The 25,872-nt window shown below is 39.8% G+C and overlaps 1 pseudogene; it reads left to right on the top strand.

The window, feature by feature from the left end:
• Positions 1 to 667: 667 nt before the first annotated feature.
• LOC147428432 (secreted RxLR effector protein 161 pseudogene) lies at positions 668 to 1,420 on the top strand (annotated as a pseudogene).
• The last annotated feature ends 24,452 nt before the right edge of the window (positions 1,421 to 25,872 follow it).

The raw sequence follows: 25,872 nt of genomic DNA, 5'->3' as shown, positions 1-25,872 counted from the left end.
TCCAAAGAAGAAAGTCATTGGCACAAAATGGGTGTACAAGCTCAAACATAAAGCTGATGGATCTTTGCAAAAGTACAAAGCCAGGTTAGTAGCACAAAGATTCTCTCAAGTCGAAGGGTTTGATGTTAGTGACACCTTCGCTCCCACAGCTCGAATGACAACTATTCGTCTTGTGCTTGCTCTTGCTGCTATCTATTTATAGGTTGTTTACCAAATGGATGTCGTGTCTGCATTTTTGAATGGAATTCTCAAGGAGGAGGTGTATATTGAGCAACCACCAGGGTTTGAGACACCCCATTCAAAACAGAAGGTTTGCAGATTGAAGAAGGCTTTATATGGCCCGAAACAGTCTCCAAGAGCATGGTATGTAAGAATTGATAAGCTTTTAAAAAAACGTGGCTTTAGAAGAAGTGCTTCTGAAGCGAATTTATATGTACTTAGAGAGAATGGAAAACAAGTCATTATTAACTTGTATGTCAATGACTTGATAATCACAGGTGATAACAAAGAGCTCATCCAACAAACTCGTGAGAGTTTGAGTTCTGAATTTGAAATGACAGACTTAGGTTTGTTGCATTATTGTTTGGGGATTGAGTTTTGGCAATCCTCAAAAGGCATCTTCATCTCTCAACAAAAGTATGCAACAGAGATCCTAAAAGATTTTGGCATGATACATTGCAAACCTGTGAGCACTCCAATGGAGGTAAATGCAAAACTCTCCATGGAAGATTCTTGTCCCTTAGTCGACATTAAAAAATACAGAAAACTTGTGGGAAGCTTAATTTTCTTGTGCAACACTAGGCCGGATACTTCTTTTGCAGTAGGTGTTTTAAGCAGGTTTTCCAACCAACAAAGAGAATCTCATTGGAAGGCAGGTATGCGAGTTATTAAGTACATCAAAGGGACTTTAAGCCATGGAATTTCCTATGGAATTGGCACAAATACTCTTAGTGGTTATTGTGACTCTGATTGGGCAGGAGATTGTGACTCTAGAAAGTCAGTTTTTGGATTTTGTTTCTCACTTGGTTATGGAGTGTTTTCTTGGATCAGCAAGAAGCAGCCAACCATCGCTCTTTCTTCAATGGAAGAAGAGTATAAAGCTGCTTGTTTTGCAGCTTGTGAAGCAGTTTGGCTAAGGCGAGTCCTCATGGACTTAGGTGTTTCTCTTCATTCAACAACAACACTTCAATGCGACAACCAGAGTTGCATGGCGATTGCCAAGAACCCTGTCTTCCATGCACGCACAAAGCATATTGAGGTTCAATATCATTATGTTCGAGAGCTAATTGAGGATGAAATTGTGGAGCTAGAGTAATGTCCTACTGAAGATAATTATGTTGATATCTTCACCAAAGCTCTAGGGAAAGACCAACTACTTCGACATCTTCATCAACTTGGAGTTGGCACATGGCCAACATAGAGCATCTTCGGGTGTTCATTGAGGGGGGGTGTTGGTATACTTGCAATGCCCACCTCTCTAAGTTTTGCCACCACAATATATGCTGCACAGTTTGTAAGGCCCCCATATGAGGAGAAGCCAATGGTGCACATATATTTGGTGGATTCCAACTATGCACGTTGGACTTGGCTATCTAAGGGCGGCTACACATGGGCGTTTAGAGGCTCCCTTACAACTATATAAGGAGGCCTTTTCATGAGTATTTTGGTAGAATGGTGTGCACACTTGACGCACACAGCACATCTTTGTGTAAGGATTATTAGTCCCTTGTATTCACTTTCTCTAGTTGTCTAAATCGCCATCTAAGCTCTACCTTGAGAGCGCATGGGTGGATGACGCCATCAATTTGTATAGTGTGATAATATAAAGTTTTTGATTTTCCACTAATCTACTTTGCATCGTGTCTCTCTCTAATCTCCTTGCTACTAGATCCTTATTGTGTTCTGCATTTCTTATAGTTCACAATGCTGCAGAAGTACAAATGTATCCCGCACATCTGTCCACACCCGCCTAGAGTTCACTTGAATCAATCCACTCTTGTCTTTACACACAGTTGCATTAGGGCCATTGGTAATAACTTTGAACCACTTGACATCAAAGATAAACATATCAAACTTTCTAAGCTAATCTTCAAGATGTCTTGGATGTAGCCAAAGTATTCAAGCTGGCTAGTCTCTGTATTCTCATCCCGGGCACTACTCCTACTTTCTTGGACGAAGCTTGCCCTTAACACAACTATCAAAAGTGACCCTTTTTTTGTCAATCTGTTGCACTCTGAAGTGCTTCCCATGCGACCACAAAGCTCCATATTTGTGATATTGCAGCCACAAAATTGAAATAGACTAGAAGTTATTAAAGCAAATTAATCTTCATGTGGAGCTCGCAAAGTAAGTTGTGACATATACATGCCAATCGCAAACCCTTGACATCTCCTCTTCCTCTTCAGTAATCAACACTCCACTCCTCTTTGCCTCTGAGAGTGTCACATCTAACCACCATCCAGTTGGAAAGTCAGGCAATTTTTGAAGATGATCTAGAAAAGGAAGGTTTCTAGTTGCATGGTTGCGCTTGAATTGAAGGTGATCTTTCAATAACGCAGGTCTTGTACTTGCTCTATCGGAAAGAAACCGTGCTTGCGTATGTGTTGGTCGTAGATTTTTGTTTTTGAAAGATTTGATACTTGCAATGCGCACACGAACACGCCATCCTATCGTCCATACTTTATCTACCAATGATGCAACAAATAATTAAAACACTCTAGTTGTTATAACTACACACTACTAAGTACATGACAAGATTTAACAACCTCACATTTTCTAGCCAGGTCCGGTCCAATCCCCGCACACCTCGATCTAGAGGTGCACGAAAATTAGGACCACAGGGTAATAATCTCGTCTTTATTGTTCAATGACTATATATATTAAAGTTCTTGAAGTCTGTGTGCACTTTTGAAGTTCAATTGCGTTTTTTCAACTATTTTGTGCTAGCTCTAACAACCTCACATTCTCTAGCCAGGCCCGATCCCTGCACACCTCGGTCTAGAGGTACACAGAGATTAGGACCACAGGGTAATAATCTCATCTTTATTGGTTGATGACTATATATTAAGGTTATTGAAGTCTGTGTGAACTTTTGAAGTCTGATTGTATTTTTTCTACTATTAATTTGATGCTATCTCTAACCTAACCTATAATCTAACCTTATCTATAATCTAACATAACCTTAACATAAACCTAACCTAACTTAATGTAACCTAGCTTATAACCTAAACCTAACATATAACATAGCCTAACCGAAGTTCGTTTGCATTTTTTGAAGTACACGAGTCATCTTCGAAGTCCAATTGTGTTTTTTCTACTATTAACTTGACACTAGCTCTGACCTAACTTATAATCGTTATGCCTAACCTATAATCTAACCTAACTTAAAACCTATACCTAACCTAACTTAATGTAACCTAACTTATAACCTAACCTAACCAACGTCCGTTTGCATTTTTAGAAGTACACGAGTCATCCTCGAAGTCCGTTTGTATTTTTTCAACTATTATGCCGTCGATAGCTCTAACCTAGCCTTTAATCTCACCTAACCTATAACCTAAACCTAACCTAACCTAACCTAGCATAAAAACAACACAATGGTGAGGCTTTTAGCAAAATGTCAAGCCATACAGCTTGCCGACAATGCATATGCGATGTGGGCAAGCTCTACGGCTTGCCAATTTGGAAAACGGCTCATGATTGTGTTGTTTTAAGAGTTGCGAAGCGATTTTATGGCCTGAAAACCGCTCGTAGACATAGAGACAACACAATGGCAAGCCGTTAGCAATATGGGAAGCCATAGAGCTTTCCCACAATGCATATGCCTTGTGGGCAAGCTTTATGGCTTGCCGTATTGCCAAACAGATCACCATTGTGTTGTTTTTAAGGGCACGAGATAATTTTAGCGCTTGAAAATCACTTGCAAACATATAGACAACACAATGGCCAGCCATTGGCAATATGCATTGTGGGCTAGCTCTATGGCTTTCTATTTTGCCAAACGGATCTCCATTGTGTTGTTTTTAGGGCTGCTTAGCTATTTTAGGGCTTGAAAATCGCTTGCGGTCCTAAAAACAACACAATGGCAAGCCTTTTGGCAATACGGAAAGCCATAAAGCTTGCCCTCAATGCATATTCCTTGTGGGTAAGCTTTATGGCTTGCCGTATTGCCAAACGGATCGCCATTGTGTTGTTTTTAGGGACACGAGGCAATTGTAGCGCTTGAAAATTGTTCGCAAACATATAGACAACACCATGGCAAGCCGTTTGGCAATATGGAAAGCCGTAAAGCTTACCCACAATGCATATGCAATGTAAGAAAGATATATGGCTTGCCGTATTGCCAAACGGCTCACCATGTTGTTATTTTCAGGGCCGCTTAGCTATTTTAGGACTTGAAAACCGCTCGCGGACATATAAACAACACAATGGCGAGTCGTTGGCAATACGAAAAGCCATAGAGCTTGCCCACAATGTATATGTGTTGTGGATAAGCTTTATGGCTTGCCGTATTGACGAACGGATCGCCATTGTGTTGTTTTCAATATGCGTTGTGGGTAAGCTCTATGGCTTGCCGTATTGTCGAACGTAGCTTAACCTAACTTAACCTAATGTAGCTTAACTTAATCTAACCTAACGTAGATTAACTTAACCTAGCCTAACATATAAGATAACCTAACTTAACTTAATGTAGCTTAACCTAACCTAACCTAATATAACTTAACGTAGCATAGCTTAACTTAATATAACCTAACGTATAAGATAACCTAACCTAACGTAGAACCTAACCTAACAACATAGCTTAACTTAACCTAACCTAACGTATAAGATAACCTAACCTAACCTAATCTAACTTAACTTATAACCTAAAATTAACCTAAAACATAGACCCCATCAACTGCATAATTTCAAAAATGACATAATTCAATACAAAATTTCTTCAAAACAAGATTTTTTCATAATTTAAAATAAAATTTCACATAACAAACCATAATTTCTTTTAAAGCATTCAAAGTTTAAAGCATGAAATTTTCTTTTCTTAATATACAAAGTAATTTAAATAAATTTAATATGCATTTAAAGGTTCGAGCACTCACATTCGTCCTATTTGAGCAATGAAAGTTGTTGTAAAAGTCGTGGAACGTGCAAAAACGCACACACAAACAAAAAGTTAAAACCTAAATCCTAAATCTACAAGTAAACATGAAAACAATCTCACCTTAGTGTTATGCGCTAATCCATAAGCAAGATTAGCACTTCCGACGGCTTGTTTCGCACCCGATCTGTGAGAGATGGGAAAGAGGAGAGCTTGAGAAAACGTGCAAGAAAAAGAGAAATGCGCAGAGAAAGCCCGCAATTTTGATTTTTGTAGGTGCCATCAATACAGCTACTGCCGGTCCAGCTATTGGTACAGCCATCGAAATAGGCGTCGGTATGTCAATTCGCGCTGTCATCGGAATAGACGTCGGAAGAAACGTCAAAAATTTGAAAATCAAATTTTCTAAAAAACCTTAGCTCCCTCCATAAATACACACACATTTACAGACGCCACGCCAGTGACATTGGTAATGTGGCACCGGGATTCAAGTGAACTCGTATAGTGCATTTGCGTTGTCGTGCTGTGACACGTACATAGTGGGAACGCATGCTACAAGATCTATCTTGTATTTTTTTAGATACATAATTATATTTCCTATAGTGTACATATGCATATTTAAGTATAATAATAAGCCTTCTATCTCATCCTATTATTTTTCTCAAGGGTAACATATCCTTACTTTACCATCAGAAAATACTACGGGAAAAGCATCAATAGCTCCGCCTCTTTAACTTGGGGCAAAAAGAATCGATTCTTTATTTCTACTATTTCATTATCATCTCACACCCTTGCTAGATCCTATATCTAGGGTAAAATCCAATATATATATATTCTATGTAATTTTTATACTTTTCTTATATTTCTTTTTAAATAGCTACTAGGAGAGAATCAAATCCTAGTGGGACACTAGGTGGCATGATTTCAAAGACACACTTATTTTAATGCATTATTGCAAGAATGATTACAAAAATTTTTCAAGGAGCAATGTCATGCTTTTATATGGCATGAGGTGTCCTTTGGAATTAAATGAAAGTCTAGGCTAAGGAGACCACATGAAGACTTTTGCTGCCATAAATGGACCCTATTTTGATGAATTATTTACACAAGGTTCCAATCCGAATTGGAAAATGATTTTAAAATGAAAATCGTAGCTAATGAGCTGAAGTTTTTGCCCATATTTTTAGTTTTTTATTTGGAGCCACGGTTGAGGAGATATGATCAAAATACTGGACCCCAATCTGCCCACATCATGCAGGGGCAGCTCATTTCCAACTTTTCCAATTCCTGTTCACACTGGCTCCTCTCTTCTTGTGTAAACCCTTGGGGGTTCTTTTCACCTATAAAAGGGGACCTCTTCTTCCTTGAAAGGAACTCAAACATTCAAGCCATTGATGAGAGGAATTCTTGAGGGAGTGAGTAGTAATGCCTAATTGTACTTAGCCATTAACATAAGCCCAAGCCTACACTTTCTCCTAGAGGGAGACTAACCATTCTTGCAACAAGCTAACCTTGGAAGATGAACTCTAATCAAAGAAGGTCTTGCACTTGGTGTATCAATCAAAGTGGAATTATCCACTCTTCTTCTCTCTCCCATCAATAATGGTGCCGAAGGGTTTCAAGTAAGATGTGTTCTACATTGATGTTTTCTTGATTTCTTGTTGTTTTCATTTTCATCTCTAATCCAACATATATATATATGTATCTAACCTCATCTCCTTAACCAAACCTATCTCTCTCATTCTTAGTAATTCATCCTCTCTAGGTTCTCTTTGCTATAGGTACATCTCTCCCCGCAGTATCCTTATTGCCTACGTGCAAGAATAGGGCTTGGGAGGGAAACTTCTCATCTCTTCACTTCTCTCATATCTACATTCCTCACATACTATCCTAGATGAATAACCCACATGATGATCATTTCTATCGCTTTCATTCTGTACGATCTATTAGAATTAACGTATGGATTAGCCGTAAAATACACTTTCAACAACGTACAGTGTTTCTCTTCGGCCCTGAAAGGCTCAATGAAATACTTCTATCACCAGATCCCATCATACTACCTCTCATAGACTATAATTTTTCTTTTGATGTAAGCGTAGTTATCTTGCTATGAACCAAGAGGATTTGTACACACAATTAATCCCAATCACTAGACAAACTATCTATATTATGGTAAGCACAAAACTACAATTCCAAAGAACAATTCGTAGCCTATTTGGTCAGCCAAGATTGAATGCCATTAACTCATCCATTAACCCTTTCATATTACCCATGATTCGATATGACCATAGCCTTGATGTTTTCATCTTCGTATTGTTTTGACATTCTCTTTTGCGTTCTTTCTTTGTGTGTGTGTGAGTGCAAGAGAGAAAGAGTGAGTCTTCTTTGATTGCACTTCTTTCCAAACCCTAGTCTTCATGGCATCTTAAGTTTAACTCCTTCATATAGTTTTTGTTGAGTTCTCTCACAAACTCTCACAACCATAAGCCCGGTGCTTTCCTGGCAAGACCGCAAATTTCTCGACATATTTTTGGTGAACCCGACGCGAATCTGCTAGGGTGAGAGTTTGTGGGTAACCATGGGTGATCATGTTGAGCAATAGGGTATGCATTTTGACCCAGCAACAATGCAAATGTTTCAAGCATTTGCAATGTTCATGCAACAACAACATGCTACTGAAAGAAGGGAGATTTCAGCAACGAAGGCCATACAAGCGGTCGTCAACAGAATGGATCAATTCAATGGCAAAGATGTAACCAAGTACTTACGCGAGTATGTGAAGGAGATGGAGTTGCATCGCGTGTCAGAAGGTGAGATGATTCAAAGCTTTGAGCTAGTTGTTGCTCCAGAAATTAGGGAGCATGTTAGGGCAATTAAAGATGGGCATGGGAGAAATCGGAAAGAACTCAAAGTAGCTTTAAAGGAGGAATATTTCATGGAGGACTCTGAGAGAGTGACCAAAAGGACATTCTTAGAATGGGTAGTCAAGCCAAATCAAGGACTATCAATAACAGAACTATTTAGGGAATTTGAGCGGCGCTATGCACAACTCACAAGGACCACAATAGATGCAGAGAAGACAGATCTTTTCTTACAAGCTGCAGGTAAAGAGTTTCAAGAAAATTTGGAGCTTCTTCTTGAAGATAATGATGCTGAGCAAGGACTAAAGACCGACTGGAATGAGGTTGAAGGTGCTGTCTCACTGCTTGCCAAACGACAAAGAAGAAGGGACAAGATGGTAGTAAACACTACAAGTCCTTCCACCTCAACTTCTGACAAAATGGTAAAGCCTACTTTTATCGCTCCTAAGTTTGATGAGTCCATGCTAGATGAGCTTGTGAAGGGAATGCGTGACTTGAAGGTGAAGTTTGCAAAGCTTGAAGAAAAAGGCCAACCATCAGGGCCACTTCCTAGGCAAAGACAACAACCCAAAGAAGGGTTTGTTAATAGATGTATTTGGTGTGATAGTACAAACCATGTAAGAAGGGATTGTGATGATTTTAGTGATGCTTTGTCAAAATATGTTGTCTTTTTTAAGGATGGTAAAATCCACTTAACAGAGACAGGTCTACCCTTGAGAACTAACTTTGGGAAGGGGGGAATGCAAACCTTAGTTGAAGATATGGCAACCAAGCATGCCACCTCTTCAGTTGAGGCAGCTACTTATGGAGTAAAAATTGAACATTTTTGTGATGAAGAGGTGAGTGACCATCATGGTCAAATTTGGCCAAATGTCATGCAATTAGCTAAAAAGGGAAAGCTCACAAAAGAGATTCTACATGAAGCAGGTGATTGCATACGTCTAGAAACAGGATGGAATGATCCAGTGGACTCATTGTCAGTGCATGCCTACATTACAAAATGCCAACAAAATGAGGCAATTGTAGAAGAGAAGCGCAGACGTGAGAATGCTGATGAAGGACCATCAAAAAGAGCTTCTAGAAGTGGGGGAAGAAGCGACTCAATGCCTTCTCAAACACCCTCAACACAAGGAGCATCTCCACCTGAAGTACTCATGGAGGAGTCTACAATAGGAAAGAAGAAAGAGCCAACGAAAGGTAAGACAAAAGGCCCAACTTATAGATTACAATCTGATATTGAGGTTGCTACAGATTTAAAGAAAGTCTTGGAGGAAAGGATCTTGAATAGCAAGATTGAGTTTACTCTGGGAGAAGTTCTTGGCATTGCAAAGCGTGAATTCCATGAGGAGATCATTGACATCATCAAGAGAAAGAGGCAAACCCTTGTTGAAGTTTCTCGTCCACAGGTTGAAGGGGAAACCTCAAAGACACAAGGGATGCAACTGCAAAATAAGGAGAATGATGGAGCTATGGTAGGATGCTACCAATCTAGTGGGAGAGTGAAGCAAGTGTATTTCTCAAATGATGATGAAGATATTCCTAGGAGTTACTATTCACGAAGTCATTGGGCAAGGGCTACTACAGAAACTTTGGTCAAGGTAGGTGATCTTGAAGAGCCATTTGTTGCCTTGATTGACCATGGTTCAGAAATAAACATAATGTCAAAGAGTCTCTACAACAAGTGCAAATGGCCGATGGACACAGATCATGGCTGGATGGTAAAAGTGGCAAACAATTCATCCGGTGAATTGTATGCAGCATGTCCAGGTGTGAAGGTAACAATAGGTGATGTAAAGATTGACCAAAACTTCTTTGTACAGGATACATCTTCATATCATCTCATCCTTGGATAGCCCTACATTGTGGGAGTTCGAATGGAAACAAAAGTAATGGATGATGGTTCAGCATATGCTAGGATACGTAGCAAAGATGGTAAACGAGCTGTCCAATTTCTCACAGTTTGTATGAACCATGAAAGAAATCGTGACAACCTCAGAGAACATCCTCTACCAAAGGTGAGCACAGAGTTTCATGATCATAGAGAAATGATGGGTTTTGGCCAAGCACCATTGTAAAGCGGGATTACAATGGTACAGAAAGAAAAAGGGTCTCGCCTGATCCAAAAATAGGTGAAGCGTTTTCAACGAGCTCCTTGGGAACAAAGAATGGATCAGTATGTTTTACAAAACTTGAAGATTTGAAGAGATATGAGAGGCAATATGTGCATAATGTACAAATAGGCATGAAAAAGAGTGGGTTGCTAAAGCCTACTGAAAATGTTTTGGGTTTGTGTGAACAAGTTTCTTTTGTAGATACTATGGGTGAGCTTGATGCTATAATGGGGTCTAATTTGCATCTTGAAAATGAAGTTGTGGAAGTTTTCTCTATGGAAATGTATCAAGTAATAGAAGCCTTTAAAGAAAGCCAAACAGTTGGCCCAGAAGTCCATGTTGAAACTAAATACGAGAGTGTAGCAAAGAAGGTGAAACCAGTAGCTTCACCCTTACCACCCAACAACAGGGAAAAGATTGAGCAGGCTTCTTTACAACCAAGTTTGAGGAATCCTAAAAAGATCGGACATACCTTCACAAAGGAGTCCTTTCAAGAGTTGCAGATTGGTTGCGAGGAGTTTCTAACACAGGAGGAGACAAAGTGCTTCAAAGAAATGCTTTCAAAGCATGGTAAGGCTTTTGCATTTGAGCCACATGAGATAGGATGTGTTGATCCTTATATTGTAGCTCCTATGGTAATTTTCACAATACCTCATGTGCCTTGGAATCTGCGGCCTATTTCGGTTCCAAAGGCTCATTTGCCAAAGTTAGTAGAGCTACTGAATGAGAAAATCAAAATGGGAATCTTGGAGCCTTCTTGTGCTCCATACTCAAACAGGTGGTTCACAGTTCCAAAGAAGAATGGTTCTCTACGCTTCATCCGAGATATGCAACCAATGAACAAGGTGACAATTAGAAATGTAGGTACAGGTCCAATTGTGGATGAATTTGCAAAGGCGTTTGCAGGGAGGGCAATCTACTCAATGGGGGATCTCTACGCAGGGTATGATCAATTTCATCTTGCAATCGAAAGCAGAGACTTGACAACCATGAGGACACCTTTGGGTTTGGTAAGGATGTGTACCTTGCCACAGGGAGCAACCAACTCGGTTGCGCATATGATGAATGGGATGAATAAGGTCTTACGTGACTTTATTCCTCAAATCACAATGCCTTTCATTGATGATTTGCCTATCAAAGGATGTGAAGAAAGTGACAAAGATGAAGCTTTGGATCTCAAGGGATGTCGCAGGTTTGTGGTAAATCACATAAATGATTGTGATAAAATTTTGTCTAGGTTGGAAGAAGTGAATCTTACATTGTCAGGGAAAAAGTCTATGTTTGGTGTCAAAGAAGTGCTCATTGTGGGGCACATGTGCGGGCCATATGGTAGGAAACCTTGTCCATCAAAGGTAGATGCCATCCAAAGAATGAAAGAAACATGCACTAGCATCACTGAGGTTAGAAGGTTTCTAGGAGCATGTGTCTTCTATGTTATTTGGATTCCACATTATGCACATGTAGCCGATCCTCTTTATCAGCTGCTTAGAAAGAATCAAAAGTTTAAATAGACAGAAGCACATGTAAAATCCATGAAAAATCTACAGGAGTTACTCCAGTCAGCAATGACTTTGAGAAAGGTAGACTATGAGTGTCAAAGGCCAGTGATTGTGACAGTAGATACCAGTCCTACAGGGATTGGATGGGCAATAGGGCAAGATGACAAAGAAGGACACAGGTATGTGGTAAGATTTGGAGCAAAGGTACTAAGTGCTCGCCAAAGAAACTATCCACAGATAAAGAGAGAGTTATGGGGTATGGTTACAGCCTTGAAAAGTGGGAAAGAGTACCTAATCGGTGCATGTGTGGTTGTAGAAACAGATTGTCTACCACTTCTTGGGATGATTACAAGCTGCTCAACACCAGACATTGCTATGTTGCGGTGGATTGCCTACATTAAGTCCTTAAATCCCGAGTTTAAGCACATTGCAGGTAAAGACAATACAGTGGCAGATATGCTATCAAGGGCAAGGTATGAAGATGAGTCACAAATGATTGATGAGGGAGATGATGTAGGCACAAAATTCTATTCTATCTCTCATCTCAAAGGTAACAATGTCTGCATGACTAATTCACTTGAATTGTTCTTGAAAGATCTTTATGAAGGTGATTGGCTTTCTATTGGAAGGTACTTGAGTACTCTAACAAAACAGGATGATTGGTATGAACAAGAATTCAAGAGGATACGCAGGAAAGCATATGGATACTTTTTAAGGGATGGTTACTTGTGGAAGCATCCTAAACAAAAGGGTGCTACACCACAACGGGTTATATGTAAAAAAGAGACTCAAGTAAAACTCATGCAAGAGTTTCATGAGAGTCTATGGGCTGGACACAGGGGTGTGTGGGCAACCTTCTCCAAGTTGAAAGAAAAATACTGGTGGAAGGGTATGTATAAAGATGTATCTCAGTTTGTAGAGTCATGTGTAACTTGTCAAATGTATTCAAATGTTCGACATCGTGATGGATTGCACCCTACATATCCACTAGCCATGCACTATAAATGGGTCGTGGATCTAGTCACGATGCCTTTAGGACTCTGGCAGATGAGATACTTGGTTCTTGCACGAGAGGACCTAACTAACCAGGTTGAAGGAAGAGCATTAAGAGCTAAGACCACAGAAGCTGTGTGCAAATTCCTTCTTGATGAGGTGATTTGCCGTTATGGTTGTGTGGGAAAAATCACTGCAGATCGAGGTGAACTGGATGCCGAAGAAGCAAGGGAGTTCTTTAATAGATTAGGGATCAAGCTTTCTCTTACTACAGCTTACAACCCTGAAGGCAATGGAAAGAGTGAAAGAGGGCATCCTCCTATCATCAAAGCTTTGGCCAAGGCTTGCGAAGAAAGAGTTGGTGAGTGGCCAAAATTGTTACCATATGCTTTATGGGCTGATCGTACAACACATAGCTCAGTAACTGGCTACATGCCGGCGGAGCTAATGCATGGTCAAAATCCAGTGATGCCGATTGAGGATACAATTCCCACATGGAATGTACTACCTTGGCAAGAGGGGCTTAGTAGGGAAGATCTCCTTGCACTGCGTATAAGGCAGCTAGAGAGAAGACCTGGAGACATTGAAGCTGCAAAAGAACGACTCAAAAATGCAAGGTTGAAAAACAAGGACTATTTTGATAAGCGACATCAACTCAGGAGCAAAGCAATTGACAAAGGTGACTGGGTTTTAGTGTATGATAGTAGCCTTGATAACCAGCACACAATCATGCGTAAGTTCTCAAAAAGATGGTTTGGACCGTATGTTGTAAAGCATGTGCATGAAAATGCTACTTATAGCTTGTCTGAACTAGATGGTACAGAAGTAAAGATTCCCATTGCAGGAAAAAGGATTAAAATGTTTAAGAGAAGAGGAGACAATGATCTAGAAGATATGGATGAGGAAGAAGAGAAAAACACAGGTGAAGATCAAAGTGAACATGAAGCTCTGGAATCATCCAGTGAAGAAGAAGACAAGGAAGATGTACAAGAGGTCTAATCTTACAAAGAGACAATGTGGCACATACCGGAGGATGTGCAGGTTTAGAGGGGGTGGATGTCGTGCTGTGACATGTACATAGTGGGAACGCATGCTACAAGATCTATCTTGTATTTTTTTAGATACATAATTATATTTCCTATAGTGTACATATACATATTTAAGTATAATAATAAGCCTTCTATCTCATCCTATTATTTTTCTCAAGGGTAACATATCCTTACTTTACCATCAGAAAATACTATGGGAAAAGCATCAATAGCTCCGCCTCTTTAACTTGGGGCAAAAAGCATTGATTCTTTATTTCTACTATTTCATTATCATATCACACCCTAGCTAGATCCTATATCTAGGGTAAACTCCAATATATATATATTCTATGTATTTTTTATACTTTTCTTATATTTCTTTTTAAATAGCTACTAGGAGAGAATCAAATCGTAGTGGGACACTAGGTGGCATGATTTTCAAGATACACTTATTTTAATGCATTATTGCAAGAATGATTACAAAAATTTTCAAGGAGCAATGTCATGCTTTCATATGGCATGAGGTGTCCTTTGGAATTAAATGAAAGTCTAGGCTAAGGAGACCACATGAAGACTTTTACTTCCATAAATGGACCCTATTTTGATGATTTTTTTACACAAGGTTCCAATCCGAATTGAAAAACAATTTTAAAATGAAAATCGTAGCTAATGAGCTGAAGTTTTTGCCCATATTTTTAGTTTTTTATTTGGAGCCACGGTTGAGGAGATATGATCAAAATACTGGACCCCAGTCTGTCCACATCATGCAGGGGCAGCTCATTTCCAACTTTTCCAATTCCTGTTCACACTGGCTCCTTTCTTCTTGTGTAAACCCTTGGGGGTTCCCTTCACCTATAAAAGGGGACCTCTTCTTCCTTGAAAGGAACTCAAGCATTCAAGCCATTGATGAGAGGAATTCTTGAGGGAGTGAGTAGTAATGCCTAATTGTACTTAGCCATTAACATAAGCCCAAGCCTACACTTTCTCCTAGAGGGAGACTAGCCATTCTTGCAACAAGCTAACCTTGGAAGATCAACTCTAATCAAAGAAGGTCTTGCAATTTGTGTATCAATCAAAGTGGAATTATCCACTCTTCTTCTCTCTCCCATCAATAATGGTGCCGAAGGGTTTCAAGTAAGATGTGTTCTACATTGATGTTTTCTTGATTTCTTGTTGTTTTCATTTTCATCTCTAATCCAACATATATATATGTATCTAAACTCATCTCCTTAACCAAACCTATCTCTCTCATTCTTAGTAATTCATCCTCTCTAGGTTCTCTTTGCTACAGGTACATCTCTCCCCGCAGTATCCTTATTGCCTACGTACAAGAATAGGGCTTGGGAGGGAAACTTCTCATCTCTTCACTTCTCTCATATCTACATTCCTCACATACTATCCTAGATGAATAACCCACATGATGATCATTTCTATTGCTTTCATTCTGTACGATCTATTAGAATTAAGGTATGGATTAGCCGTAAAATACACTTTCAACAACGTATAGTGTGTCTCTTCGGCCCTGAAAGGCTCAATGAAATACTTCTATCACCGGATCCCATCATACTACCTCTCATAGACTATAATTTTTCTTTTGATGTAAGCCTAGTGATAGCCGTTTTTTGGCTCTTTGTAATTGCCACAGTGAGTTACCGCACCCTACCAAATTCACCCAAACGCTATGGCTATCCCTACCATTTCACTGTACATAGGCGTGCGTGAGTCACGGGACTTTTCCCATATCTTCTTAAAAAACCCTCAATTAGCTAGTCATTGGGCTAGTTGAGCCAAAAAAATAAAAATAAAAAATAAAAAATATAAGTATATTATGGCCCATGCGTATGTAAATATTTCTTTGTATATAGGGCCTAAATAAAAGATTTTTTCATAATTATTTTGGTATTTATTTAAATATTTCTACCTAGGTGTGTGTTATTTATGCTATGTACATTGCCTCACCATTACCACAATTTTTTCTTACCATTTTTCATACTCTTTATTCCATATAGAAATATTTTCATGTAAGCTTCTCTTATATTTGGTGTAACTCCACCCCAACAAAAATGCAAAAAAAAACTAGTTTTATTTATGTGTATATTTTTTCACTATTGTGATTTTTCCCTTCCTACATCTATTTTGTTTTTTTTCTAAAAAATTAGAACACCAAAAATATTTATCTTTTTATGGTAGCCTCATAATGGGAGATTTCTTTTGACCCCTTTATATTTTTTCCACTTATATTATTTATATTTGACATGTACATATTTTTAGACCCCTCAATATTTGATTTTCTTAGTTGTACTATTCACTTATATCATAATCTCAACAATATCTTCAATTATAGACCTACCAAATAAGGTCAAGGGTAGGTGGCATGCATACATGCACTATGGAGGGCTCACTCTTGGAGGTATTCAAAAGAATCATCCAAAGAAGGACCCCACAAGGACCTTGTGCAGTGGAAAAAAAAACGATCGGTTTTGCTGAATTTTTAAAGTTCACTTGCTCTCCGAATTTTAAAAGGTGATACAAACAAAAGTTGTAGCTCGTGGAATGGACTTTTGCCTCAAATTTTTTCATATTTTTTTGAGCTACGAGCTGTGAGCTATGATTTTATTAGTGGACCCTAGTTTTCCCATGCTATGCAGCCACACTCTCTCTTCCACTTTATCATTTTCCTCTTTCACACACACTTCTCCACTCATCATCCCCACCTCTCTCACCACTCCTCTCTGCACCCTACTCACCTTCTCCTCAACCTTGAAGAATAAGAGAAACCATGGTGAACTCATACCTCCCACACACAATTCCATTCCAAAATTGACCACCTAGTCTCATTTTTCCTCTTCCAATTTACCCATATCTATAAAAAAAACCACAAAATTCAGCCTCTTCTCTTAAAAGACAGCATCATGGTGGTTGATTACTTAGCTTCAATTACTTGTCTCTCAAGGAAGGTCAAGAGTGGAGAAAAAATGTACCGTCAAAGCTAGTGGACCGTCAACAAGCGTCAAAATTGGTCCTACTCAAGACACTTGGAGCATCAACCTTGTAAGAAATCCACCTTTTCTTACCTCTTAAGAGTTTTTCTTCCTTATTTGTATCCTACATGGATACTCCCATTGTAAATATCCAATTCCATTTGTAAATTAATACTAACTCTACCAACACTAACCCACTATGAAAAGTCCTATCACCTCCATTTCTCTCCTCTCTCTTTCCCCACCAACTTCTTGATAATTCCAAGCAAAAGAAATTAGATAAATTGCTGAAAATCTAACCCAACCATGGTTAGAGGAGTAACCCTAGCCTTCAAAATTGCTATAAAAGGAGGGTGTAGCTAGCACAAAAAAGGGGAGCCATAAGCAAGAGCACTATGCTATAGCTTGAGAAGCCAAGCTCAACCTCTGTAGAAGGAGATCTTGAGTGGAAGCTCATTGTCTTATGCATGTGCATGTGTTGTAATAGGGGATTAGCAAGGGAACTCTATGCCATTTGTAAGAGAGAGAGTGTTCATTCAATTGAGAGTAGGAAATCTATCATTTCTCCTACTAGTGTAAGCCCAACATTTGCTGAATCAAGGAGGGTGGATTTGGATTAAGCTTGGATACTTTGTCTCCCTTCCAACGTGAAGTAATGGACAACAATGATGCGTAAGTGTCTTGGTGTTTTTTGTTAAGTTCTTGATAGCTTGTCTCTGGTGTTGTCATCAATCTAGCCATAAATCCCACATACTGTAAAAGGGCAACACGGTGGAGAGGACTCCCCTGGCCTTAAGACAGTGATTGGGGTGGTTTTTTCTTGTGATGCGTTGTGGTGAAATTTACGCAAGCTATGTTGAACAAATACTAATCTCACTTTGATTGGTCATGACAGATTTGTAAGAAGGTATTAATGCAACAAGCACCCTCTCCCCCTTTTTCTCTCTTTCTTACATATATATAGTTGTGTTTGCTTGATCATTGCCGATACGTTTCAAAGCAGCCCGAGCACTATCTCTCTCTCTCTCTCTCTCTCTCTCTCTCTCTCTCTCTCTCTCTCTCTCTCTCTCTCTCTCTCTCGTGTTTTAGTGTGTGAGAGTGTTCCATTGGTGTTAGGGTTAGTGTAAATTCCTTGCTTGTTTGTGGGTTGCTCTAACTATTCTCCTCTTTTGCGTCCTAGTTCGCTCTTAAACTAGGTGGTGCCCCTTGTGTAGTTGGGATTTGGCTGTGGGTTTGTTGTTTTGGTTTGTGTTGTGTTGTGCCCCAGCCCCATTGAGCAGCACGGGAGCCTTGAAGGGTGTCTAGAGGTTGCTTTTCTTGTTGCCCGCCCCGGACCGCCTCAAATTGGTGCCCCCACTGAGGACGGCTTGTGTATTTTTGTGTAGAATCAACCTTTAGCATAGTCAAGTAGTTTGCATGAATCACGAAAATTTGTATGATCCCTTCATTCCCATTGCAAGGCAAAAGGTACACATAATTGTTAGTACTAAGTTTTAATTTCAACGTGTCATTCGTAGAATTTTAGGTCCTCTTAGGTTGGCCGAGATAAACGCTTCAGTAAATCCTTTTATTTTGTCTCTCATTAGGTACGACCTTAGTTTGGACGTCTATATTTTTGTTTTGTTTTAAGCATTAGGTCATGCATAGACCATGGATAATGACCCAGGAATAGAGGTTTTCCCCTTCCATTTCACTCCACACATTAGAATAAACATGGCAATTAGTAGGAAAATCCATTTTCAACAACGTATGGTGTTCATGTTTGGTGCCCAAAGAGTAGGATAAATTCTCGCATCACCAAACCCTGTAATCCTACCTCTTATTGATTATCATAGGTCGTTTGATGTGAATATCTTTATTTTGTTGTAGAATAGATTGCAAGCTAGAAAACATTATTGTGTAAATCTTTTTAAGAAAGAAAAACAAAAACGGGTGTCACTTTGAAATCAATTCAATGGAAAGCCAACGCCAAATGTCTGGGTATCCTCTTTTCTTTGGAGAGCCTGGAGAGGATGCAGAATTATTTTTAGCGAATTTCAAGATGTCTTGCCGTATCAAGAGGATAATAACTGATCAAGAACATGTAGAAATGTTTGAGGTGGTCCTTAGGAAAGATGCTAGCACTTGGTTTGACTCTTTGCCTGAGGAAGTTAAGGGGAATTACACAGAAGTTTTGAATCATTTCAAGAAATACTTCTTTGATCCCCAAAACACTCAAAAATTATGGCAAGACATTGTTTCTCATAAGCAAAAAGACTTAGATGACTACTACTTGTACAAGCAAGAGTTTCTACGTCTTTGAGCTCTATGGATACGAAATGTTGCTAACTCTGGTGATGGTGCAGAATTTCTAAAGAAGGAGAGGTTCATAGCCGGACTCTTTCCTGACCTTAAGGTAAAAGTTGAGGCGGGTGCACCTGCTACCTTTGATGCAGCTGAAACTAGGGCTGTTGAGAAATATAGGAAACTCAAGTGCTTAAGGGGAGAGGTTCCAATAGAAGGTATTAGACCCAAAGGTAAGTCACAAGCATCAACATCGATAGATCTTCCTGAGGTAGCGGCGGAAGTAATTGAGAAGTTAAACGAATCTTTAAGCAGCCTGTCAATTCACCTTGCACAAGCTGTAGGTCCAAAGGGACAAGCAAAGAAGTCTGAAGAGCGAGACCCACGACCTAGGAGAGTCTTGCAATGTTGGAATTGCGGAGAGTCTGGACATGGGATGTATAATTGTCCTTGGCCCCGTGGGGAGCCAGGGAGACCTAACATGAATTACCCAGTGATGAATGCAGGAGAAGGAGCTGGTCAACAACCAAGGCTTCTACAAAGGCCAAATGGACCAAGACCACCTCCACAAGGGGTAGAAGGAGTTCCACCTTTGCCAGATGCAAATGTGCATGTGGTAGAGGTGACAAATTCAAATGAGGTTGACATGGAAGCCAATGGCATTAAGCGTGGCCAAGGAAAAGGAAAAGAGAAAGAGGGTGTCCCATCACAGAGTGACCATGGACAAGGCAAGAAGGCAAAGGAGACCAAGGAAGCTAAGAGGACTCGACGTCGTATCAATCTCCAAGACTTCCCTCTTGGACATGGTATGGCTCCATACAACCTGTTGGAAGACATGCGAGGTAAGGGTCCTGATATCTCATGGCCTCAGTTTCTTGCATTATGCCCACAAGTTAGGAGGGATTTAACAAAGGCAGTTAGCACTAGGAGAAAGGTAAAAGAGAGTTTTCCTGTTGTAAAAATTGCACATGCTGAAATGAACGAGGATATTACACCTGTGCTAGATTGTTACATAAAAGGAAGATTGGTTAGGAAAGGTCTAGTGGATGGGGGTGCACAAATTTGCATCATGACAGAAGGGCTCATGAAAAGACTAGGCATGCACATCCATGAGACACCTGAAATCAAAGTGAAAATGGCAAACAATAGCAAGGCTAGGTGCGTAGGCATTTGTAAAAATGTTTTTGTGGAGGCCTTTGGCATTAAGAAGTCAGTGGATTTTTATGTTATGTCGACCAAGGGAAGTGGTTATCCATTTATCCTAGGAAGACCATGGCTAATGAAAATGCGAGCTTTGCAGGATTGGGAGAGTGGGAAATTAGTTTGCAGGAATGATAATCATAAGAAGGTTGTCTTTGACATGAAGGAGCAACGCCAAGAGGAGCTCCATGAAGAATCATCTCAAAGTGAGACGGAAGAAGGTTGGACCGATAGCACTTCAGAAGAAGAAAGTAGCAGCAGCATTACTGAAGAGGAGTCTTCCATCGAAGTCATGGGGGTAAGGTTTAAGCCAAGCAACCAAGAGACGTCTTGTCGAGGTTTGGAAGAGGTAGGTTCCCAAGAGAACCAAAAGGTGGAAGATGAAGGAATGTTAGAAGGTATGTTGTCTACAACACTTACAAAGGATGAAAGAGAGGAGTTCAAATGTGTGCTAAGGAAATTTCCGAGGCTTTTTGCTAAAGACTACACCGATGTGCATGGAGTAGATGTTGTTCAACACAAGATTGAGTTGAAGCCAAAGGCCACACCTAAGGCTCAAAAGCTACGAAGGCTAGGAGTCATTAAGGAGCAGGCTCTACTCAAGGAGGTAAGAAAGCTTCTAGTAGCAGGTTTCATTTATCCAGTGGAGAATTCAGAGTGGGTCTCTCCCGTTGTTGTCACTCCTAAGAAAAACGGCAAGTGGAGGGTGTGTGTGGATTATCGTCCACTTAATGAGGCAACAAAAAGAGATCACTTTCCCCTCCCATTTCAGGATGAGATACTAAATGAAGTAGCTGGTCATGAGAAGTACACTGTGTGTGATGGATACTCGGGTTACTTTCAAATAGGTATCGCATTGGAGGATCAATTGAAAACAACCTTTATCACTCCTTGGGGTTGTTATGATTTTAGAGTCATGCCATTTGGCCTGACAAATGCTCCTGCAACTTTCCAACGCTTCATGAACATGGTGTTTCAAGCATTCTTTGGAAAGTCCATTAGGGTTTTTATTGATGATTTTTGCATTTATAGCTCAAAATCATTGCATCTACAAAGGGTAGAAGAAGGTTTAAAGAAGCTCTATGACATGGGAGGTCAACTCAACCCCGACAAGTGTCACATAGCTGAGGATGAAGTGATCTTGCTTGGTCACAAGGTTTCCTATAAAGTCATTGAGGTGGATCCTTCAAAGGCAAAGGCTCTTACTGAGCTCCCCTCACCCAAGAATCTCAAAGAGGTCATATCATTCATTCAAAAAGTGAAGTATATGTCACGCTTTATTCACTTAGCTTCGAAGTTGCTTCATCCTTTGCAAAAGTTGACACAACAAGTAGAATTTGCATGGTCTGATGAGCTTGAAGAGTATTTTTGTAACATTAAAGTCATTTTGTCAGAGCTACCAACACTCATGCCTCCTTGTTGGGAGTACACATTCTTTGTTAGCTCTAGTGTTGGAAGGGAAACAATTGGTGTTGTGTTGCTACAACAAGATCCCCACAGTACAAGGATGCGACCCATCTACTTTGCTATTAGGGTCATGAATGCTTTGGAGAGAGACTACACAGAAGCAGAACTCATGATGCTTTCTCTCATGTTTGCGGTGAGAAAGTTTAGATCCTACCTGCTACCAAAACCTTTTGTAATTCTCACTGCAGAGAATTTGTTCCCTTGGGTGTCATCTCAAATGAATCTTAGTACTAGGATCTCAAAGTGGATTATGGAGTTGCAAGAGTTTCAATACTCTTTCAAGGTAGAAGATAGTGTGCGTGCACAATTGGCAGGGATTCTCACTTATAGGGTGCATGAAAAGGAGATTAAGGTGCCTGAAGTAAAGACCCTACCATTACCACCACCAAAAAATATTCCTAATGCTTTTACCTTGTTCTTTGATGGAGCTTTTCGTCGAGCCACAGGAAAAGCAGGGGGAGGGCTAGTGTTGCTCAACCCAAGTGGAGAGGTGGTCATGAAAGAGAAGTTCAATCTACCAAGTTCAGCTAGCAACAATGAAGCAGAATACGACACACTAATTCATGGTTTGAAGATGTGCATTGGCCAAGGGATACAACGCCTCATGGTAAAGGGAGATGCACTTCTCATTGTTAAACAGATTTTAGGCATTTGGGCATGCAAGAATGAAAGCTTACGGACAAAAGTTCATGCCATTCGTAGATTGTTTAATCAATTTGAAGAAGTGCAACTATATCATATTCCTAGGAAACAGAATGAAGATGCCAATTTACTTGCACAACAAGCCATTACATGTGTTGAGAGAGAAGTGTAGGTCATCATGGTGGCAGCAGCTGTCAAGCAACCGAGATACCAGGGATTGGAGTCATTGGCTCCCATTATTGGCTACATTTTGGAGGGTGAGTTTCCACAAGACTTCACGAAGGCTCAGAAGAGGAGACTCATGAAGAAGGCAAGTTTCTATCTCTTCCTAGAAGGCTCCCTCTATCAAAGAGGGAAGGATCAAGTGTGCAGAAGAGTACCAACTATCGAGGAAATTCCAGCCATTCTAAAAGTTTTGCATGAAGAGGCATGTGGTGGTCATTTTGCCCAAGAATCAACTGTGAAGAAGATTTTGCTTGCGGGGTATGTTTGGCCAAGCTTGCATGTGGATGTTCAACATTGGTGTAAAAGCTGTCACAATTGTCAGATAAATGGAAATAGAAGGTTGGTGCATGGTCCGAGGCAAATAGTGCTTGCAAATGGACCCTTTGAAAAGTGGGGCATTGATGCTATGGGTCCTCTACCTAGGACAAAAAATGGTAAACTCTACATTCTAGTGGCTGTAGACTATATGACTAGGTGGGTGGAAGCTCAAAGTGTGGCAAGAGTGAATGAGAGGACAGTTAGCAAATTCGTCTACACTCACATTTGTTGTGGATTTGGCACACCTTTGGAGATTGTTTTTGATAATGGTCCAGGGTTTAGAAAGGGATTGCTCACAGAAGTCTGTGAGGAACTTCGCATTCTACATCGTCACAGTACACCCTACTATCCCCAATCAAATGGTTTGGTAGAAAAAGCTAATGGTGTCATTGCAGGCATCATTAGAAAGATAGTGAAAAACAAGACAAAGTTGTGGGATGACTTCTTGGATGGTGCCTTGTGGGCGTATCGAACCACATATAGGGAAGCCACGGAGTTCACACCATTTCACTTGGTCTATGGTCAAGAGGCTTTACAGCCAATTGAACTAAACATTCCAACAATGCGACTTCATGGCAAATCAGCACAAGATGATCAAGAAGCATGGATGGATCGACTTCTTACCTTAGCTGAGCTTGAGTGGAAAAGAGAAGCAGCATACGAGTGCTATAAGAGGAAAGCCACACAGACAAAGGAGAAGCTTGATAAGAAACTGAAGGACAAAGGCATCAATGAAGGAGATCTTGTGCTAAGGTATGACAATCGACTCGATAATCGTTTTGATGCCAAATTTGAAACAAGATGGCAAGGGCCATACATAGTCAAGAAGGATTTCAATTCAAGTTACTATCAGCTTATGGACTTGAATGGTAAAGAGCACTCCAGGAAAGTAAACGGGTATCGCTTGAAGCCCTATTTGAGTCGCCTTCTACCAAAGGATCTACCAAAGATCTGTCAAAAGGCCACTGTCTCATGTAAGTATTGTTACATGAAGCATGAGTGTAACTCTAGCCAAAATTCTGAGGGGCCAAACAATAAAGATCTCGTCAAGGACTCTGAAGCACTCTCTTTGGAAAAGATGCTCTATGATGGTACATGAATATACCATCATCCAGGGGGAGGGCTAATGATAGCCGTTTTTCGGCTCTTTGTAATTGCCACAGTGAGTTACCTCACCCTACCAAATTCACCCAAACGCTATGGCTATCCCTACCATTTCACTGTACATGGGCGTGCGTGAGTCACGGGACTTTTCCCATATCTTCTTAAAAAACCCTCAATTAGCTAGTCATTGGGCTAGTTGAGCCAAAATAAATAAATAAATAAATAAAAAATATAAGTATATTATGGCCCATGCGTATGTAAATATTTCTTTGTATATAGGGCCTAAATAAAATATTTTTTCATAATTATTTTGGTATTTATTTAAATATTTCTACCTAGGTGTGTGTTATTTATGCTATGTACATTGCCTCACCATTACCACAATTTTTTCTTACCATTTTTCATACTCTTTATTCCATATAAATTTTTTTTCATGTAAGATTCTCTTATATTTGGTGTAACTCCACCCCAACAAAAATCCAAAAAAAACTAGTTTTATTCATGTGTATATTTTTTCACTATTGTGATTTTTCCCTTCCTACATCTATTTTGTTTTGTTTCTAAAAAATTAGAACACCAAAAATATTTATCTTTTTATGGTAGCCTCATAATGAGAGAGATTTCTTTTGACCCCTTTATATTTTTTCCACTTATATTATTTATATTTGACATGTACATATTTTTAGACCCCTCAATATTTGATTTTCTTAGTTGTACTATTCACTTATATCATAATCTCAACAATATCTTCAATTATAGACCTACCAAATAAGGTCAAGGGTAGGTGGAATGCATACATGCACTATGGAGGGCTCACTCTTGGAGGTATTCAAAAGAATCATCCAAAGAAGGACCCCACAAGGACCTTGTGCAGTGGGAAAAAAACGGTCGGTTTTGCTGAATTTTTAAAGTTCACTTGCTCTCCGAATTTGAAAAGGTGATACAAACAAAAGTTGTAGCTCGTGGGCTGAACTTTTGCCTCAAATTTTTTCATATTTTTTTGAGCTACGAGATGTGAGCTATGATTTTATTAGTGGACCCTAGTTTTCCCATGCTATGCAGCCACACTCTCTCTTCCACTTTATCATTTTCCTCTTTCACACACACTTCTCCACTGATCATCCCCACCTCTCTCACCACTCCTCTCTGCACCCTACTCACCTTCTCCTCAACCTTGAAGAATAAGAGAAACCATGGTGAACTCATACCTCCCACACACAATTCCATTCCAAAATTGACCACCTAGTTTCATTTTTCCTCCTCCAATTTACCCATATCTATCAAAAAAACCACAAAATTCAGCCTCTTCTCTTAAAAGACAGCATCATGGTGGTTGATTACTCAGCTTCAATTACTTGTCTCTCAAGGAAGGTCAAGAGTGGAGAAAAAATGTACCGTCAAAGCTAGTGGACCGTCAATAAGCGTCAAAATTGGTCCTACTCAAGACACTTGGAGCATCAACCTTGTAAGAAATCCACCTTTTCTTACCTCTTAAGAGTTTTTCTTCCTTATTTGTATCCTACATGGATACTCCCATTGTAAATATCCAATTCCATTTGTAAATTAATACTAACTCTACTAACACTAACCCACTATGAAAAGTCCTATCACCTCCATTTCTCTCCTCTCTCTTTCCCCACCAACTTCTTGATAATTCCAAGCAAAAGAAATTAGATAAATTGCTGAAAATCTAACCCAACCATGGTTAGAGGAGTAACCCTAGCCTTCAAAATTGCTATAAAAGGAGGGTGTAGCTAGCACAAAAAAGGGGAGCCATAAGCAAGAGCACTATGCTATAGCTTGAGAAGCCAAGCTCAACCTCTGTAGAAGGAGATCTTGAGTGGAAGCTCATTGTCTTATGCATGTGCATGTGTTGTAATAGGGGATTAGCAAGGGAACTCTATGCCATTTGTAAGAGAGAGAGTGTTCATTCAATTGAGAGTAGGAAATCTATCATTTCTCCTACTAGTGTAAGCCCAACATTTGCTGAATCAAGGAGGGTGGATTTGGATTAAGCTTGGATACTTTGTCTCCCTTCCAACGTGAAGTAATGGACAACAATGAT

The sequence above is a fragment of the Adiantum capillus-veneris genome, chromosome 23 (genome assembly GCF_014529385.1).
Source record: "Adiantum capillus-veneris isolate H3 chromosome 23, ASM1452938v2, whole genome shotgun sequence".
NCBI classification, from domain to species: domain Eukaryota; kingdom Viridiplantae; phylum Streptophyta; class Polypodiopsida; order Polypodiales; family Pteridaceae; genus Adiantum; species Adiantum capillus-veneris.
Note: the sequence above shows the minus strand (reverse complement) of the source record. Positions and strands in the feature narration are given on the sequence as shown.